Source organism: Festucalex cinctus, chromosome 20 (assembly GCF_051991245.1).
Source record: "Festucalex cinctus isolate MCC-2025b chromosome 20, RoL_Fcin_1.0, whole genome shotgun sequence".
Taxonomy (NCBI): domain Eukaryota; kingdom Metazoa; phylum Chordata; class Actinopteri; order Syngnathiformes; family Syngnathidae; genus Festucalex; species Festucalex cinctus.
Genome location: NC_135430.1, coordinates 6024510 through 6045700, shown reverse-complemented (window position 1 = coordinate 6045700; position 21191 = coordinate 6024510). Strand labels below are relative to the sequence as shown.

General features: G+C 43.3%; 1 protein-coding gene across 1 annotated transcript in view; it reads left to right on the top strand.

Annotated features, from left to right (window-relative positions):
• The first annotated feature begins 559 nt into the window (after nucleotides 1-559).
• The window catches only part of LOC144009393 (cadherin-12-like), a 221921-nt gene continuing 201289 nt past the window's right edge, over nucleotides 560-21191 (top strand). Inside the window, exon 1 of the mRNA XM_077509117.1 lies at nucleotides 560-845. The gene's annotated coding sequence lies outside the window, so the exon portion shown is untranslated. The remainder of the gene's footprint in view (nucleotides 846-21191) is intronic.

The window sequence follows — 21191 nt, the reverse complement described above, 5'->3', positions numbered from 1 at the left end:
TACGTTCGAACATATTTGCAAGTATGTTCGAACATATTTGCGAGTATATTTGAACATATTTCAATAGTTTCGAACACAATTGCCAGTATGTTCGAACATACTCACAAATATGTTTGAACATACAACTTGAAAGGCAAAAATGTTTAATCCACATTGGCGGCTCTACGCTTCTGTAATATACAACCTGTATTACATAATAATTTTTGGGGTGCTATTGTTCACTTTGGGGGTGCTGAAGTAACCCCCCAAAAATGGGCTAAATATGCGTCTAAATTGGCAGTTAGGTTACAGGCGTACCTAATAAACTGACCTTTGTGATTGTGTTAATTGTCTCATTGTGTGCAGACAAAAAAAAAAAAAAAGACTATTTCAGATGACCACTGCGAGAGTATGAGCTGAGTATGCTTTTACCGCTAATCTGCTCCCCTCCGCAGAGGTGTGTGCCTCTCTCTCTCTCTCTCTCTCTCTCTCTCTCTCTCTCTCTCTCTCTCTCTCTCTCTCTTTCTCTCTCTCTCTCTCTTTCTCTCTCTCTCTCTCTCTCTCTGACTTGCACACATGCACGCGCAAGAGCTCGTCGTCAGTCTGCAGAGCGCGAGTGCAGCACGCCACTTTTCCCTGCACGTCTCTCAAACAAACACGCACGCTCATTGTGCCAGTTGTGGCGGCGGTCGCGTCCACTGCACGGAGGAGTGTAACCCCACCACCCCCCATGCAGGAGAGAGCATGAAAGCGAAGCGGCAGGACGACGAGGTTGGGAATTAAACGTGAAGAAGGAGGAGGAAGAGGACGCTTTCGGTGGAGACTTTTTGAGGGATTTTACGTGCTTGTCAAGCGTCCCACTGAGGGTAAGTCAAGTGTGCAAGTGTGTCATCATCCCCCCCACACACCTCTCTTCTGCTGGTGTTCCCTGTGCGGTCTTCCTATCTATCCCTTGTAGGCACGAATGAGGGCAAAATGCGCCCTTAGCGCGTCCGCCTGCTTCCCATTAATTGAGTTGATTGGCTTGACCCGGTTTGTAGCGGCGGTGATGGGAAGTGCTTGTGGCACTTTGATCCCCAAACACTGGAGTGTGTGTTGTGAGTGAGTGACGACCTACGCGCGCGTGTGTGCGCTAAAAGTGCAGTCAGTTGCTGAGCTCGTCAAAGCGTTTGTTTGCACACACAAACGCCGCATCCGAGGTGATCTGCGGCGGGCGAATCGAGTGCACGCTCCTCTTCCTCTTCCTCGCCCGCCGGCCGAGTGAGTGGACCCGGGATTAAAGAGGCAACAATCCCATGCAGCGGCTTGCCGGAATCTGATTTGCAGAGAAACAAGGGATCACACATGCAACACTGCATCTGACCTCTCCCCCCTTCTGCAGCAAAGCAGATGCTTATTTCGACTGCTTGTTGTGGTGGACTTCTTCCATTCGATTGTTCCATGATCACTATGTGCACTTTACATCCCCTGGCGAGTTCCCGTCTAATGCATCCTGACAACAATCAAACGCACACACTTTTATGTCAGTCGTGTGGTTGTGTTGTGATTGCACCAGCACAACTTGATCGGATGTAAATAAGTCACTTGCAGGGCATTCAGCGGCAAAACACCTGCTTGGGGGAGTAAGCAAACGAGGTTGAGAGGTTTGGGAGACCGGACCGGGTGCAGGGAAGGACAGTGAGGCTACTGTGTGCAAAAGCAGAACCGATTTGAACGCGAATTCGGGGAAGTTGGGTCAAAACATAGGACGAGAACTCAATTTGACACCAATCTGATCGGATATAATGTCTTCATTTGCCGGCTCGATCAATGACGTCATTGAGGCTCTGGAAAATAAGACATTACATGTTTTTTTTTTGTTTTTTTTTTATGTTTATCAGTGTTTTTGGGAGTATTTATGTATTCCATACGTTTAATTACTGTCAGGTTTTTGCTCTTCCAATCCTTATTTCCCACAAATGGCGGCGCTAGACTGTAAAGTAAATGGAGCAATTAAAAACTTTTTCTTTTTTTTTTTAAACTTCTGATTGAATCAGTGAATAGGCTATCGTGGTTTTGTTTTTCCAAACTCGTTGATTCGGATTGTCTGAAAAATCCTAATCGGAACCCGAATTGTGAATTGTGAATTTTTTTTTGCAGACGTTTTTGAAACATTCGTATATATATATATATATATATATATATATATATATATATATATAAAAAGGTATATGTTTCACAAACAAATATGAGTGATTTACAATAATATATTTTATGACTTTTTTTTTTAACGTAGAATTTTTTTACGATGTGATCTAAAATAAACAAATAAAATGTGGAAAAATACTGTCCATTCATAAGATATTTTTTGTTTGAATGTGGAATATAAAACTCTTATTTTATGACACTTTTTTTTTTTATGTCAGTCCCATTTAAAAAAAATATTTTCACCAAAAAAAAAAAAAAAAAAAGGAGTATTTTAACTTATAAAAATTTTCCCGGATAACATTAAAACAAGTATGACATTCATAAAATATTTTTTGTTTGAATGTGGATGACACGATGCGAGGAGGTAGGACTCAGACGCAGAGTGTAAGTTGGCCAACAAGGCTGCAGCTTTAATCCAATGAACCAAAAAACACCTCTCAAGGAGGGAAAAAAGGCAGAACAAAAAGAGCTCCAAACTGGAGAATAAACAAGGGCACTCAAAAACAGGGACAACTAAAGGCGCTCCGCTAGGGAGGAAAACAAGGGGCAAACTAAGGGCGCAAGACAAAGCAAGGCAAGACATCGAACAAGGACTGTGGAACAAGGACTGTGAGGACGCTTCCATGCACTGAGATGTGACACTTCGGCAACGGAGGGGAGAATGCAGGTGGCTTTTATGTCCGGGTTGATTGGGAGCAGGTGGAAACAATCATGGGCGTGGACCGGTGATTACTGTGCAGGAGGAAGGGCAAGTGACCTGAGGTGAGAGGGTGGTTAATGACTTCAAAATAAAACAGGAACCTGACTGTGAAATAAAAGCATGACCCGCCACTCTGGTGGCGGCGTGACAGTACCCCCCCCTCAACGGCCGGCTCTCGACGGCCCAGGAACCTCGGGGTGTTCATCATAAAAATCGTCGATGAGGGAGGGGTCTACAATGAACCGGGCGGGCACCCATTGCCGTTCTTCAGGCCCGTAACCCTCCCAGTCAACCAGGTATTGGTGCCCCCGGCCCCGCTTTCGGACGTCCAATAATTTTCTGACCTTATAAACTGGGCCCCCCTCCACCATCTCCGGAGGGGGCGGCGCAGGCTCGGGCGGGACCAGGGAACTGTCCTGAACAGGCTTGACCTGGCTCACATGGAAGGTAGGGTGGGTGCGGAGGGATCGAGGCAGGCGCAGGCGCACGGCGGCTGGACCTACTGTCTTGGTGATCGGGAATGGCCCCACGAATCTAGGGGCCAACTTTGGACAAGGTACATTTAGATGAAGGTTCTTCGTCGATAGCCATACCTTTTGACCTGGTTGATACTGGGGTGCGGCCCTCCTCCTCCGGTCAGCAGCTCTTTTCATCCTGTCGCCTTGACGTTGTAGTGCCAGTCGAGCCGCTGACCAGATTCGGCGGCACCGGCGGACCATGGCGAGAACCGAGGGAACTGAGGCTTCCTCCTCCAGGTCTGCGAAGTAAGGTGGGTCGTAACCATGCACACATTTGAACGGCGTGATTCCTGTGGCAGAGGTGGGTAACGAGTTATGAGCCAGTTCAACCCAAACCAAGTTTTTGCTCCAGGTGGACGGATTTTGGGAGACCAAGCACCGGAGTCCGGTCTCCAGCTGTTGATTTAGCCTCTCGGCTTGTCCATTGGCTTCCGGGTGGTAGCCCGAGGTTAAGTTCGCCTTGGCCCCTATGGCTCTGCAGAACTCTTTCCAGAAACGAGAGACGAACTGGGGCCCGCGGTCGGACACAATGTGTCGCGGGAATCCATGGGTTCTGAATACTTGGTCTATCATTATTTCTGCTGTTTTCTTGGCGGAGGGTAACTTGGGTAATGGAATAAAGCGGACCATCTTTGAGAAGCGATCAACAACTGTAAGTATTGTGGTTTTACCATGTGATGTGGGAAGTCCAGTGACAAAGTCCATTGATATTTCAGCCCAGGGTCTTGAGGGGATCGGTAGTGGCTGAAGGAGGCCCATCCGAGGTTGATTAGATGATTTATTTCGGGCACAGACTGGGCAGGCCCTTACATATTCCTGTATCGAGGCTTCCATGGAAGGCCACCAGAATCTTCGGGCGACAGCGAACAGGGTCCTGCGAGTACCTGGGTGACAAGACAGACGAGAGGTGTGTGCCCAGTTGATCACCTGTGCTCTTAGGGCCTCCGGGACGAAAAGCCGTCGTGGTGGGCATTCTTTCGGGGTGATCGTGTCTTGAAGGGCGTCCTTGACTTCCTCTTCAATCTGCCAGGACAGGGCTCCTACTATGCAGTCTCTCGGCAGGATGGGTTCAGGTTCGGTTGCTGTGGATTCCGGGTCATGAATACGTGAAAGGGCATCTGCTTTAACATTCTTGCTTCCGGGTCTGTAGGTCAGAGAAAACGAAAATCTGTTAAAAAACAATGACCACCTGGCCTGTCGGGGGTTCAGTCTTTTTGCTTGGCGCAGGTACTCCAGGTTGCGGTGATCTGTCCAAATGATGAAGGGGTGTTCTGCGCCCTCCAGCCAGTGCCTCCACTCTTCTAGGGCGACCTTGACCGCCAGTAGTTCCCGATCTCCAACGCTGTAATTGCGCTCGGCCTTGGAGAGCTTCCTGGACAAGAATGCGCAGGGGTGCACCTTTCCATCCTCCTGGCTCCTTTGGGATAGGACGGCCCCGACGCCCAGATTGGAGGCATCTAGCTCAACCACGAACTGGCGGGTAGGGTCGGGAACTCTGAGTATCGGAGCCTCTGTGAAACGTTTCTTGAGTGTGTTGAACGCGGCGTTGGCCTCCGGAGTCCAGACGAAGCGTTGCTGTGGCGAGGTCAAGGCATGGAGTGGAGCTGCGATGGAGCTGAAGTTGCGGATGAATCGTCTGTAAAAGTTGGCGAATCCCAGGAACTGTTGCACCTTCTTTCTGGACTCAGGTGTGGGCCAGTCCCTGACCGCGCTGACCTTCTCTGATTCCATCTCGACTTTGCCAGGAGATACGACGAATCCCAGAAATGAGATGGTATCGGCGTGGAAAAGGCTCTTCTCAGCCTTCACGTAGAGCCGGTGTTCAAGCAGGCGTTTCAAGACTTGGGTGACATGGTGCTGGTGGGTTTTCAAGTCCGGTGAGTAAATCAATATGTCGTCCAAATAAACATATACGAACTGGTCGATGAAGTCCTTGAGCACGTCATTGATCATGGCCTGGAAAACAGCTGGCGCATTCGTGAGTCCAAATGGCATGACTAAGTATTCATAGTGGCCTCGGGGAGTATTGAAGCCAGTTTTCCACTCATCCCCTGCACGAATACGGACGAGATGATAGGCGTTGCGGAGATCCAGTTTGGTGAATATCTTGGCTTGCTGGAGCTGGTCGAATACTGAGGACATCAAGGGCAGAGGATAACGATTCTTGACTGTGATTTCATTCAGGGGACTGTAGTCAATGCAAGGGCGTAATGAGCCATCCTTCTTGCCCACAAAGAAAAAACCGGCTCCAGCTGGCGATGACGAGGGCCGAATAAGTCCGGCTTTCAAGGAAGTGTCTATGTACTCGTTTAGGGCCTTGCGTTCGGGACCCGAAACAGAGTACAATCTCCCCTTGGGGATGGTAGATCCAGGAATCAACTCGATCGCACAGTCATAGGATCGATGTGGGGGAAGTGACATGGCCTTGGTCTTGCTGAACACCTCCCTGAGAGGATGATAGCAGGTGGGAACGGTGTTCAGGTCCGGGTAATCCTGGTCATTCACGAGAGACACCTGTCGGATGGCAGCGGGAGGTGCCTCTGCCGCTGGCCGCTCCACCCCATGGTGTTCACAATCATCTCCCCAGTCCAGGACTCGCCCCGATCGCCAGTCGATGCGGGGGTTGTGCAACTGCAACCAGGGATGACCCAGGACCAGTGTGTGTGATGGGGAACGGAAGACATGGAAGCGAAGAAGTTCTCGGTGCTGTCCAATATGGATCTCAAGAGGCTCTGTGACATGTGTGATGAGGAATAAGTCTTTCCCATTGAGCGCCCTGGCCCTCATATGGGTGGAAAGTGGCTCCGTGCCTGCCTGCAATTTTTCCACCAGACCCCAATCCATGAGGCTCTCGTCCGCTCCGGAGTCAATGAGAGCTAGTAGGTCTGTGGAAATGGCATTGCAGGAAATCTTGACTTGCGTGAGTTTTCGGTTTTTGCCTTGCTTGTGAGTCGCGGTACCCACCGGAGAGCCTCTCTTGGTGGGACAAGCTACCACCAGATGGCCTTGTTCTCCACAGTAGTAGCATCGCCCCTCTTGACGACGTCGCTGGCGTTCGTGGTGAGACAATCGGGCGCGGTCCAGCTGCATCGGCCCCTCGTCACTCTCGCTGGGCCTTCCCGCGGTGGGCGACTGGGGAAGGGCACCTCGCGGAGGGCCTCTTGCTTCTGGGTGCCGGAAGAATCCGGAGCCGTGTCCCCGTTGATGTCCGCTGGTCTGCAAAAGATCTCGCCGTCGATGATCTGTGCGGATGGCCAACGAGATCAATGAGTCCAAATCGCCAGGTAAGTCCACTGGCAATAAGAGTTCTTGCATGGCTGTGGAAAGCCCCTTTAAAAAGTGGTCAAAAAGGGCTGTGTCATTCCAGCCACTCTTGGCCGCTAGAGTTCGGAATCGGATTGCGTAATCATTCACCGATTCTCGGCCTTGTCTGAGGTTGCTAAGCTCTCGAGTCTTTTCCCGATCCATGTTGGTTGGATCGAACACGAGGCGAAGTGCCCTGCTAAACCCGGCTGCGGTTGAGCAAGTCGGGGAGTGCCGTGCCCATTCCGTGGTGGCCCAGTCTCTGGCTCGTCCAGTCAGATGGGAAATCATGAAGGCCACACGGGAACGGTCGGTGGGAAAAGCCTGTGGCGAAAGTTCAAAATGTAAGTCGCATTCGGTCAGGAATGCCTGACATTGTCCTTGGTCTCCCGAGTATCGCTCCGGGGGAGCCAGTCTCAACCCCGCCCCGGTCAAGGCTGGAGTTGGGATCGGTGGTTCTGCGGTCTCTGGTTTCGTGATGGCCGGCGTGGAGTGTCGCAGGTGGCTCATTAGCTCCTGCACCTGTCCAGCGAGCTCTCCCATCCGGGTGACCATCGCCTGCTGGAGCTCCTCTGTCTGCGACAGGCGGGCGGCCTGTCGTCGAAGTGCAGCCTCCAACTTCTCCGCTGGGTCCATGCTGGCCGAAGTGTACTGACACGATGCGAGGAGGTAGGACTCAGACGCAGAGTGTAAGTTGGCCAACAAGGCTGCAGCTTTAATCCAATGAACCAAAAAACACCTCTCAAGGAGGGAAAAAAGGCAGAACAAAAAGAGCTCCAAACTGGAGAATAAACAAGGGCACTCAAAAACAGGGACAACTAAAGGCGCTCCGCTAGGGAGGAAAACAAGGGGCAAACTAAGGGCGCAAGACAAAGCAAGGCAAGACATCGAACAAGGACTGTGGAACAAGGACTGTGAGGACGCTTCCATGCACTGAGATGTGACACTTCGGCAACGGAGGGGAGAATGCAGGTGGCTTTTATGTCCGGGTTGATTGGGAGCAGGTGGAAACAATCATGGGCGTGGACCGGTGATTACTGTGCAGGAGGAAGGGCAAGTGACCTGAGGTGAGAGGGTGGTTAATGACTTCAAAATAAAACAGGAACCTGACTGTGAAATAAAAGCATGACCCGCCACTCTGGTGGCGGCGTGACAGTGGAATATAAAACTCTCTTATTTTATGACACTTCAGTCAGTCCTATTTTAAAAAATATTTTCACGAAAAAGAGTATTTTAACTTGTAAAAAATTTCCCGGATAACATTAAAACAAGTATGATATTCACAAGATATTTTTTTTATTATCTTCAAAATCAAACAGTCCTTCTTTTGTTGCAAATATTTGATATATCGTTCTATTTCAAATCAGTAAATAAGCATGTTTACCCTCTCTGAAACAAAACAAAACATTCTAGATATTTTGACCTAAAACACCAAAAAAAAAAACAAAACAAAAAAAACAAACAAAAAAAACGAACGTTTGCCCTTTTTGTTGTGCTGGATCCTCATTGGCTGCAAGCTTCTTCTGATCTCTGGCGTGCTAAGCCTCCTCGATTAGTTGATTGCGAGACGCTTCTTTGGTCTTCTCTTGAGAGAAAAAAAACATGCGCCAGCGTCCGTCGGGAGGCTTACATGCAATCGATAGCGGAGAGGGTCTTCTTTGTTATCCATTCGTGCGAGTCATTTTGATGCCGTTCTCCGCTCAGTGACGACGAATGATCCTCCAATCGTGCGCCTGCTAGATCAAGTTAGCACGTGCAACTGGTTGGTCAATTCTATTTCCGATTACCTTTTATAAACAGTGTGAAAATGAAACGATTTACCAGCAAGAAAAATGAGCACGCATAATGTGAGCCATACTGTCGCATTTCATAAAACGATGGGTGGCTCAAATGAGCACTGCCATGTGCCCGATACGGAGTCGCTATAATAGCAAAATTAGCTCCCGCCGTTTTCATATGCACAAAACAAAATTAGAAGGCGGGGAGTTTGTTGTTACGCAGCACACAAGAAGGAATGCAGCAGACATTTCAGCAGGGATCAAATTCATTGTACAGCTAAAAAGGGTCAATTGTTTTTCCTGCTGTTGCTACTGGAGCAGGATGCTAACCGGAAGCTAATTTGGCAAAAACTGGCAAGATCAGAAGTAGATTAATAAATATTGGGGCATGGACAATATTTTCATCTTTTTGTGGCTCTAAAAACAACACCAAAAGATTTGAAATGAAACAAACAAATGTGCTCCAACTGAAGACTTTCACTTGAGGGTGAAATCTGGTAAACGATGTCAGGATGACAACAGTTTCACGCATTATGCTGCATTCGAGGATGGTTGGAATTCTTGAACTCGGAATTTCCACTTGCGAAGTCGGAAAAAAAGAAGGACCCTGACATAACTTCACATAACGCAACGTGCGTGACGGTATGCCGCTATCTTCCTGCATGAAATTATACTACTGAATTGTATGGAATGCTTATGAAATAAGCATATGCGATTTAAAAAATCAATAAATGAAGCAAAATTGTGAGAAGGTAAGATTGCTAGAGGTCAAAAATGATTTTTAAGAACCAAAAAAAAAAAAAAAAAAAAAAATTACCACTATCCGCCATTTTGGTTGTTTACTTTCGCCTTGATTGCTTTCAGGTTGGAACTTGGAAAAATCAACTCGGATATATCCGACTTCCGACCACCCTCGAATGCAGCATTCTTTTAGGGGTGTAACGATCATGGAAATATCACAATATCGTGATCTTAAAATTGCCACGATATCGCTGTCGTCATGTCACGATATGAAAAAGCAGTGCATTCTGTTAAAAAGACGGGCTGCACGATATTGGAGTATCAAGCGATATGCGATATTGTTGCTGAATATGGCTATCGATATTATATTTAATATGTACCTAAGGAAATTTTTATGATTTAATGAAATAATTACATTTTTCGTGCAGCAAAATACGTAAACTCGATATACTCTTAGTTAATTCATTGTAATTATATCTCAATAATGTTCAACTATTGGATGGCAGTGCACATTTTAGTTCGCGGCTGACTGGTCGAATTCAGATAAAAGCCAAAAATTCCATATGGAACTTAGTGCATGTCTTTGCGATATGCGTATTGTATAGGGGCCATTATTACGATATTGATATTTTTTTCGCTATATTGTGCAGCCCTAGTTGTATCCCATGTGTCCGCTGGTTAGATATTAGTAGGGATGTAACGGTAGTCAAACATCACGATACTATATTATCACGATATGAAGCTCACGATACGATAATTATCACGATATTGTAGGGAAGTTGGCGATATTTAAAAAAGGTCACAATATTGTAAAAAAGAACAAACAAACAAAAAAATCATACCAAAAAAACACAATATTGTGCTTTTGTACATAACAGCAATGCATATAAACCACCTACAATATCAATAACAATATTGAGGCTGTCGACTGATGATGACATCACCTGTGCTGAGGAAGTAAGTAACGGCCAATCATGGCTCAGTTTACTGACCTGTTACATACTTCCTCCGCACAGGTGATGTCATCATCAGTCGACAGCAAGTAGAAAAAAATACTTTTTTAAAGGTATTAATTGTACATAAAAAATATGAACTTATCATTCATTCTGGACAAAATAGTAACTTTTCACTGCTGAAAATTGTTCAATGTGTCAAGTATCCCTTTAAACATAGAAGGACAAAAACATCCCTAATGAAAATTAAATTGCACTAAAAAATTAGCCACCAGAGGGTGCTAGAACGGCACAAATGGAAATCAACCTGACTTTTTTTTTTTTTTTAACAGATGTGTCCCTTTTAAATATTTTGAACACGACAACGATGATATTGTGGCAGTTTTAATATCACGATATCACGATATTCCCCTTATCGTTAAATCTCCATATATTAGTACAGTTGAATTTTAATTAGGAATATTTTGTCCACGAGGTTGGTTATCACGCCCATAAATCAGTCACACCAGCAAATATTTCTCAACATTACATTTTCCATTCTCACGTTTCAAATGTGAAAAAGAGGTGAAAGGTGACGATGTTGGGGATTATTTATTGATTCATTTTCCATATGTATGATTTGCGACGCAGATTAAAAACAAAGTGTACCCCTCTTTGGGCCCGAGAAATCTCGCCGGCCCCAAATGAGGCTCGACGCTCGACTCTCAAGCCACGTTTTCAGTCGACGGCTTGTTTTGTCATTCCCGCTCGGTCTCTCTGAGGAAAGACTTTGGCATTCCCCCCCCGCGCTGGCCGCCAAAGCCCCCCCCCACACCCCCCATCCCCCCCCCCCTGTGGTGCCCGCGCTGCGCTTTGGTTTGGAAATAGACGTGGGAAGGATGCAGTTACCTGGAGACGCGCCGTGTTTTTTTGTTGTTGTTTTTTTTAAGTCAACCCTCTGAAAGCGGCAAAGCGCTGGGGCTGAGGACGCCCGCGCCCGGTTTGCTGGTTGAAGATCATTTTTCAGTCGTTTTTGTGCATCACTTCACAAGGGGACGCGTCACACGTTTGCACATTTCATTCACTTTTTATGGTATTGAAATGACTTTCACAACTGTCTCCTGTGTGGACATTTCAAAGGCAGCTTTTGTTGGCTTGCTCTATATAGCAACGTAGATTTTTTTTTTTTTTTTTTTTAACATTGCAGATAAACTCTTTATAAAAAGCCCAATGAGACCCCACCTGGGTCTCTCTTTGGTTTGCGTCCTACAAATTCTCCATGCAAGAGATTCTTTGATCTGGATTTTCTTTTCACCTGTTAATGAACTTGTGGAAGCAGCCTCCATCTTGCACCTTCAACAAGTCATCCAGACTGCAGTCAACACTTGCAAGCGGCCCTCCCCTCCCCTCCCTCGGCAAATATTTGCTGTCACACACGTGAATGACTTTTAGTCCAGCGAGCCCCACAGGTAGTCTCCAATGATTTCTACCCGGGCTGCTTACGGGGTGGGTGGGGATTCATTCCATTTCATTAGAACACGCTGGCACCTGCGGGGCAATGCAGCATGCTGTGTACTGTAGATGCAGTCGGCGCTTAACGCATTTATTTGAGGACCTGTCAGGCGTGAGCATGCTTGAATAGGGAATATTTCAATTTCGGTGAGTTTTCAGGACACAACGTTTAAGATGGCGGAAATGAATCGAGCATGAGATTCAATTATGGAGGAAAACAGCATTTCGGTGATGTTTTTTGGTGAGGAATTTGCATTTTAACATGGCTTAACTCTTTCACTGCCAGCCTAATTAAAGTTTTTTTTTTTTTTTACGTTTATATCCGTCAATGGCACTGAATGAGTAAAAAGCTCCCAATTTTTATTTATTTTTTCACATCACTGTCACGTTAACACAGGGGTGTCAAACTCATATTAGTGCAGGAGCAACATTGAGGAAAATGTATTATCAAGTGGGCCGGGTTGGTAAAATCATTGTATATAATAAAAAAAAAAATAAATAAATAAATAAATAAAAAGAATGCTGTCAATTATACGCAGATTTTCAGTATATGCGGGCCAGCCCTAAATTGCGGGACACAACTGTAAATATATTGTCCCCAAAAAAAGACACAAATGCAAATGGAACGCGGCAACACTCTGCCTGTATGAGTTGTATCCGCCTATTATGAATATACCTGTATATTGTTCACAGAATGCATTGTGTTGTGCCGTTAATGAAGTTATAAGGATGTTACATCTTTGTCATATGTGTAGTTGAATGTGTCTTATTCAGCACTTGTGTGGTTGATTTATGCTGGTCTATATTATTATTATTTTTTTCACTAACTTTAAATTGCGTGTACAATAACGACATCCACAGAAATGACATGTACATGTTGCATTGCTCATCTGAGGATTGCTTGTGAAATTACAAATTTATATGTTATGATTGTAACCGGCTGATTTTTTTTAATTATTATTATTATTATTTTTTAATTTATTTCAAACATGTAAAAAAACAAAGTAATTATAAGAATACATATAGAAAAAAGGAAAAAATACAAGACGGACAAAGCAAAAAACAACATTAGAGCAACAAAAATAACAATTTTGCAATAATTCATCCATTCATTAATTGATGATTGATTGGTCCGACATTATTTTTTTTATTTTTATTTTTTATTTATTTTTTAAACAAAATCATCTCGCTGGCTGGATTAAACTCCTTTGCGGGCCTTATCCAGCCCGCGGGCCGTATATTTAACACCACTGCTTTAACCCCTCAGTGGGATCCAGGCATTTATATGCATTGTCTTGAAAAGAAAAAAAAAATGGTGCCAGTGGATACTAGTTAGCCCCAAGGGCAATATGAGTAGCCCATGGGTATGTTCTGGGGGGGACAACAAAAAACTTGATGGGATAGGGCTGCTCGATTATGGGGAAAATAATAATCACGATCATTTTGCAATAATTGAAATCACGATTATTCAAACGATTATTTATTTTTGGTACAAAACAATAAAATGTTTTAATGTAAAAAAAAAAATATATATATATATATATATATATATATATATATATATATATATATATATATATACACATACACAAGTTTCTTTTGGATGAAACAAAATTAATAAATTAGTTATCCATCCATCCATCCATCCATCCATATGCGCATTTTCTTGACCTCTTATTCCTCACAAGGGTCGCGGGGGGTGCTGGAGCCTATCTCAGCTGGCTTTGGGCAGCTGAGATAGGCTCCAGCACCCCCGTGGGAGGTGGGAGGAATGTGAGAGGAGACCGGAGTACCCGGAGAAGACCCACGCAGGCACGGGGAGAACATGCAAACTCCACCCAGAAAGGCCGGAGCCTGGACTCGAACCCGAGTCCTCAGAACTGGAAGGCGGACGTGCTAACCACTCATCACCGTGCCGCCCTTAAATTAGTTATTTTATTGTATTTAAATTATTTATTTATATTTATTATTTGTATTTATATTATTATATTTATTATTTATAAAAAAAAGGTGCAAATGTATACATTTAAACAACTCTAAAATTATTATTAATAATCATTTTTTACGATTATGCTGATTTTGTAATTGTGGAGTGGAATAATTAAAATTGTAATTGAATTTCGATTAATTGCACAGCCCTATGATGGGATATTCTCGCTTAAGAAGAATTAAAACAGATGACAAATGTTAACATTTATTTATTTATGTATTTATTTAAACTTAACATGGTATATATTTGTATTCTATTTATATATAAATATTTTTTAATAAAAGCTTTAAATTAGAGCTGTAATTTTAATACTTTAATATTTTTGCATCATCCCATGCCTTAATTCAACCACTAAAAGTAACTTTTTTTTGTTGTTGTTCAGAAAAGTGAATAACTAAAAAATAAATATAAAAAACCTCAGTTGGATTGTTCATGTCTTTCTGCTCATGCAAGATGGGAAATAGTTGAATTTGCAAATGACCAAGTGCGAATACGCAGAAGGTCACCGTTCTCACCTTTTTTGCCGTCTTTCATTTGAACTTGCCGTTGTTTTTCTTCCCGACTTCATTAATATCACAACTTCTTGCCACCTGTTGGATTTCCTTCTTTTGATTTCACGGAACACTTTTCCTCATCTCGGCAGTAAGCGCCATACATTCGCGCACCCCCAAATCTCGCCCCGACTATTCATCAACTCCCGCCGAGGCAGAAGGAGCCCACTTGACCTTGAGGAAGCGGCGCCCATAAGACGCCTCGCCTTGGCCTTGTGTCAAGATGATTTCTTAGTCTATTTAACAGCAGCAACGCCGTGCTTTATCACTTCCACTTTTTTTTTCTTTAGTCAACAATGCGAGGGAGGCAGCCCTTCAGTTTATGTTATGCGCAAAAAGGAGAAACAGATGATGCACCCCCCCCACCACCAATCCACAACCCGACACCCCCCCAAACCAAGACATTTTATGTGAAGCATTTGTTATTGCAAGATAAGCTTGAGTGAAGACTGAGGCGAGCGTCGCTTTGTCCTTCTGCACTCACATCAGGTTGAAAACAACACATTGGGCACCTCTTTGTTTTGATTATTATTATCATTATCAGCTCTGGGGTACAACGGTTCTTTGTTGTAATTTATTTTCGCCGTCGTTATTTGGCTATAAACCCTTGCAAAAGTTCAGTCCGTCACTTGAGCAGGAATGGCTGTTAGGTTCTGAGGTTGGATCATAAAAACGCAGACACAAATAAGATTTGAACTCTTTATTCGCATAACATCGAGAAGCGTAGAACAAACTTGACTAGACGAGAAACAATGAGAATGCATCGGGAATCACGAGACGCCATGCCCCCTTGGGCTGTGGAGATGCACAGAGGAGCAGAGGCAATAATCCGGCAAAACACACATTTTTCAGACATCTTATATCGACGGTGAATCGATCTTATTGGTTGTGGCTAGACATGTGGGTAACAGGACTGACATGGAATTATCTGATGGGTTGTTGACCCAGTAAAGAGATGAAAGATTCTTGATATCACATAGCTCCTGACATCACATAGCTTAAAACCAGTTGAAACTAGATGACGATTACATCAGTTCACCTCACGGTCATGACCCAAACTTAACCCTGGCTTGACCCAGTCATGAGTCAAGACCCAAACATTACCCCTGCACGACCCGAGTCGTGACAATGGCTGCCGGTGACAGAGATGATTAGCATGCTGCTAGGCCACCTTGGCTTTACACCGTACAGCAGCCTTTCACAAACTTTAGAAATGTATTCAGCTTTTACATAATACATACATTAATGATGAATGAGCAACAAATGTGATTGGAATTAGCATGTATCGCTAATCTAGTTAAGGCCTCAGTATGCTTCTGCAAGAGGCTCGCGTGGAGGCATCACGTTGGAGCTCCGCTCGTGCGTTTGCCTTCCGACTTGTGCGCAATACACATCTGTGTCTGCTGGAGTTTCACACCAAGTCCCGCTGTCGCTATGGCTGGGACGCCACACAGTGGCGATTCCTCTGCATTTTATGACGGATTCAGGAAGTTCAATTTAATTCAGAAACACGAAACAAAGCTGGGGGGAGAATAAGTTCATCACCGTGGCAATTAATTATTGCCAATTTGCACCGGTGTCGGCCGTAAACTCGCCAAAACACAACAGTCATGCGAACATTTTTTTTTTTTTTAAGTTATTGTTTTCCGCCTCTCGTCCCAGGCACATATCCACATGCACAGCCGTGGTCTCCGAGCAGGAAGTCGATTTGCGCCGCCAGTTGCCTTCACGGAAACTATCTGGGCGGGGGCGGGGAGAGAGAGAGAAAAAAAAAAGAAAAAACGCCATCGAACGGACCAATCAGAAGCGAGCTACGCCCCGCCATCTACGGCGTTCAAGGATTGGCGACGTGTGCACCGCAGCCGGCCACGAGCGACGCGACACTTAAAATTCATGGCTCGCGTCGATCAGGTGACCTACGGCGATCATCAACGCGAGAGCAAACGTGGAGGCATAAAAATAGGCTTTAGCGTAGCTAGGCCAGCATGCCATTTCAATCCACAAAATGTAGAAATAAATTGGAAAACGCCATACATTATACATACTATACAATATGTCTACACGTGAACGTGGGTATAATGGCATAAAAAAGTGCGATGGCTAGATACCTAAAATCAAAATCAAAATACACCATACATGAAGGCTAAAGGCTATTTAAAAAAAAAAAAAACTGGGGGGAAAAAAAAAAAAAAATATATATATATATAATATATGTATATATATATGTTAGGGCTGGGAATATTTGACTGTCTCAATCAATTATGATTTTTGGGTCTACGATTTGATTTAGAATTGATTTTCGATTCTCGATTCAAACGATTTTATGTGTGTATTAAATTGCTGCCTTTTAAAACAAATACAGCAGATTAGACATAGGCTCGTATGCTCGTAAAATAGGGTGTTGGCACTATAGCAAGTGTGGTATGTAGCCTCTTTTTTTTTTTTTTTTTTTTTATCATATTAAAAAAAATATTTTTTTCTTTCATCTTTCCATTTCAATCATACTTATAGGTGAAATGTTCGTACACAGCCTTTACACTGTCGATTTGTGCTGTTTACCCCTACACATGTACCTGTAGGCATTTTGCAGCCAAATGCCGAGATACGTTTCTTTGGAGTACCAAGATGGCGGCCCAGCGGCTATAAAAGTCTCGGCCTATGGCCTATCCAGTTCGCGGCTGTGGCTGGGGGCGTGCTCACGGGAGCTCGCGACCCCCTCGTTTCGGCCTCCCCTTTCCCCACGTGCACTCAACCTGGTCAATCAAACAAACGGTTAATCGTAAAATCGGTTAATTGCTACACCCCTAGCCGAGGCTACCGTGCCACCTTTTGTAACTGACAAAACAAAATAAAGGAAATTCAAGCTAAGAAAAAAAAAATAAAAAATTCATGCATAGCTTATTAGGATAATTTACAGCCAGTCAGCCGTTGTTCTTTACATCAAAGCTAATAGACATCGCGTGTAAGTACAAATAAAAGTGATAAATGTATTTGATGTATCTCTTCAACCTTGTGATTTATAAGATGTAAAAGATGTAAAATGAAAGTACACACGGACCTTTTCACCAGATGTAACACATATTTCACAAACTCTATTGGAAACACTAGAAGTAAAATAACAAAAAACAACAACAACAACAACAAAAAACAGTGCAGAATGATTGGTAAAAATTAGAAATGTTATCCACTCTTTCACTGTAGTTTGGTGAGTCCGTTGAAAAGATGTAACGTGACGTGTAAATTGCTTGGAAGGGAAATGAACATCAAGCCGTAATTTACATTTCAGCATGTAAAAATGCCTCGAAAATAGATTGGAAAATGAGTCATATTTACCACGATCATTGAGGATCTGGCTAATTATCCGACTGTACTGCCGCTCAGATTAATGACACGGATGTGCTCTTTTGATTCTGAAATGGATAGAGCCCACGTTAGCTTGCACGCTAGAGCCATTATGTTTTGTTAAATGACTCGCAGGCAACCCAAAAAACAATTCCGTCGTCTGAAAGTGATCTGTTCCCGTTTTGGTTACATAAGAAATATGACATTCAGAAAAGAACAAACACAACAAAAAAACAACCAAAGTTGGTTAGCGTTAGCGCACTTCATTAGCTGTTCGACACATTGATGACATCACAGCTACTTGCTGTGTTTGTATCATAAATGATTTATTCTCTCTTGCTATGACTGATACGGACGTTCTTGGTAGTACGTTTTTTTTTTTTTTTCTTCTCAAGCATATGACCCGACATGCAAACGCTGTGTGATAGCAAAACGAGAAAGAAAAGACACAAATAAGTGACATGCGGCGAACACGCACGCACGCGGCGTTATCTCGATATGAGCATGAATTACATAATTAACACTCACTCAGGGGAAATCAGCGTCGGCGTCTGGAGGCGGCCGGGGAAGGGGAGGGAACGCGGCGGGCACGTGACGCGGTCTCATGGTGGCGCCTCATCAAGTCTTAATCAGTTTTACCAACCGCGCTTGAATCTGCATGTGATCATCGCCGTCGTTTTCAGCATTCACTGTTGTATTCCAAAATCAGCCACATTCACATTCAAAAAGGTATGCGTTGCAATTAGTTTTTGCTTAAGATTGCTAAAAAAGCCCACATGACCATTTTGTTGTTGTGGCTTTGCCATTAATTAAGACACAAAATGTTCAAAAGCATTAATGGACCATGGCTGACTTTTCCTTTTCTTGGTAAGTGGTGTGAAATTTCTTCTAAATTCCCCCAGGAAGAAGTTGATTGCCACAGTGGCGAGGAGTTATTTAGTACCCTTCCTCCTGCTTTCTGACAAGATGTTTGAGCGACCGGAAAAGGTGCAAGCCTAATTGGCACTCGGCCGGCAAAGTGGGAATGCTACAGGTTAGCGCTCAGTAAGCACGCTGAGGTTTCTGTCAAAGGTTAGAAAGACGAGATTGAACGTTCGGGCTTTTACGTTTGGGTGAACGCTGAACTCCTCTACTGTATGTCGCTGATGTCTTTTTTTTTTTTTTTTGACTATATACAGGCAAGTCAGAATTTAGAGTGGCTCTCTTTTAGTGTTGTACTGCACTTACTGGAAGAGATACAGCAAAGTCTGTTCACATTATATAATAACATTAAACAAGCAGTTCATTAGACAAAATTACTCTTTAATTATCATTTGCTGTATTCTGTATTCTTAGCGGTGGTTTCAAATAATTCCCGTAATTTCCATTAGCCCGTTTAGGCTGTTTCAGATTATAAATTATCGATAAGCAAGCAGATTTTCATTCGGCAAAATGTATTGTTTGTATGAGCATTTTAATGGTTAAATATCCAAAATAATTATCTTTTGTTGTATTCTGTTTGTATGTATTGTTTGTATTGTATGAGTAGCAGTTGTTTGCTAATTTCCGTTACCTATGCTGTTTCACATATATTATGTTATCGTTAAGGTAGCGGACTTTCATGAGACAAAATAATGTTTTGGTTGAAAGTTTTTTGGCATTTAGTTTATTCCCCTTTTGTTTTTGTTCCAGTTTTTCATAAAAAATTCAATTGGCAGTGACAAATGAACATCCTGAAGCTAGTACGCTTTGCCTGTGACAACATCTATGCTAGTTTCTGTTAGCGATGCTGTTTCACATACATTATGTTATCGTTAAGCTAGCGGACTTTAATGAGACAAAATTATGTTTTGGTTGAAAGTTTTTGGCATTTAGTTTATTCCTCTTTTGCATTTGTTTCTATTTTTCATAAAAATTCCATTGAAAGTGACAAATGAACAGTTTGAAGCTAGTACGCTTTGCCTGTGGCAACATCTATGCTAGTTTCCATTAGCGATGCTGTTTCACGTATGTTATTGTTAAGCTAGCTGACTTTCATTAGACAAAAAATGTTTTGGTTGAAAGTTTTTGGCATTTAGTTTATTCCTCTTTTGTTTGTGTTTCACTTTTTCATAAAAAAAATCCTTTGGCAGTGACAAATGAACATCTTGAAGCTAGTACACTTTGTCTGTGATGTTATCTGTCTTATTTCTTTGCAGTGAACAGCCAAGGAACACAAATGTAAGTGTTTTTAAAGCATGTGGGAGGTGTACAGCACGATGTTAAAAAGTTTTTAAACGGTCTCTCACTCTATATTGTGAATTTTTGCTAGCTAGGTCTAGAAAGGGGGCTCACTGTAGATTTGAGCGACAGCGTGACAATAAGCAAGCAAGCGCGTTGAAGTGGCAGACGTGTTTAATTTTCACTTGTCACAGAATTAACATTGGTTAGCGGCAGCCGGGGTGACGGCGCTGACAGCTACTTTCGGCGACAAAGCGGCAGCTTGTTTAGTGCGCCGATCGTCTTTACTAATCGGGGACGAAGAGGCGTCAGACGTGTTTACATCACGCGTCTGTTAACCACACTTGCTATCATTCTCATCATCAACGCGCCCGGGATGGAAAAACAGCCGCAATGTCAATGCGTCGCGTCGTATTATTATTATTATTATTATTATTCATCCATCCATCCATCCATCCATCTATCCATCCATTTTCCTGACCGCTTATTCCTCACAAGGGTCGCGGAGGGCGCTTGCGCCTATCTCAGCTGGCTCTGGGCAGTATAGGCGGGGGACACCCTGGACTGGTTGCCAGCCAATCGCAGGGCACACAGAGACGAACAACCATCCACACTCACAAGCACACCTAGGGACAATTTGGAGCGCCCAATGAACCTGCCATGCATGTCTTTGGAATGTGGGAGGAGACCGGAGTACCCGGAGAAGACCCACGCAGGCACGGGGAGAACATGCAAACTCCACCCAGGAAGGCCGGAGCCTGGACTCGAACCGGAGTCCTCAGAACTGGTGCCGCCCATTATTATTATTATTATTATTTTTATTAATTTATTTTACACCAACAATACACACATTCTTCTCTTCGCAATTGATTTTTGTTTATATTTACAACGTCCCTGGACTGTATGCTATCATGAAAATGTTTCTATTGGTCACTTTGGTCACAGTGCTGAGGAGCAGGAATTGGACACACGTGCTTTTATTTGATTCATAACAGTTAGTGTGAAACAGACCGCAATGGTTCAACCAATGATAATAATAATAATAATAATAAGAATAATAATAATTTAGTACATTTGGAAGCACCTTTCAAGACCCTCAAGGATGCTGTACAACAGTTAAAAACTAAATTTAAAACGAAAATTCTACAGATTAAATGGAATTATGGCAAAAAATAAATACGTAAATAAAACAAAAATAAAGGAGCAGTATTGTTTAAAGTGTGTAGGCTGATGAACCAATGAATGGATGATGGATAATAGCCAAATTGTTTACATTGGGCACTTCTCTATCCACTGAATAAATGAATGAATGAATGAATGAATAAATAAATAACTAGTAAGTGGACATTTAATTTTTTAAATTTTAATCAATCATTTGATAGAGGTTTTAAATGTGTGATGTAAAGAATCAAAATGTAATGTCAAAATGGCCTGTCAGTAAACATATATATTTTTTTTT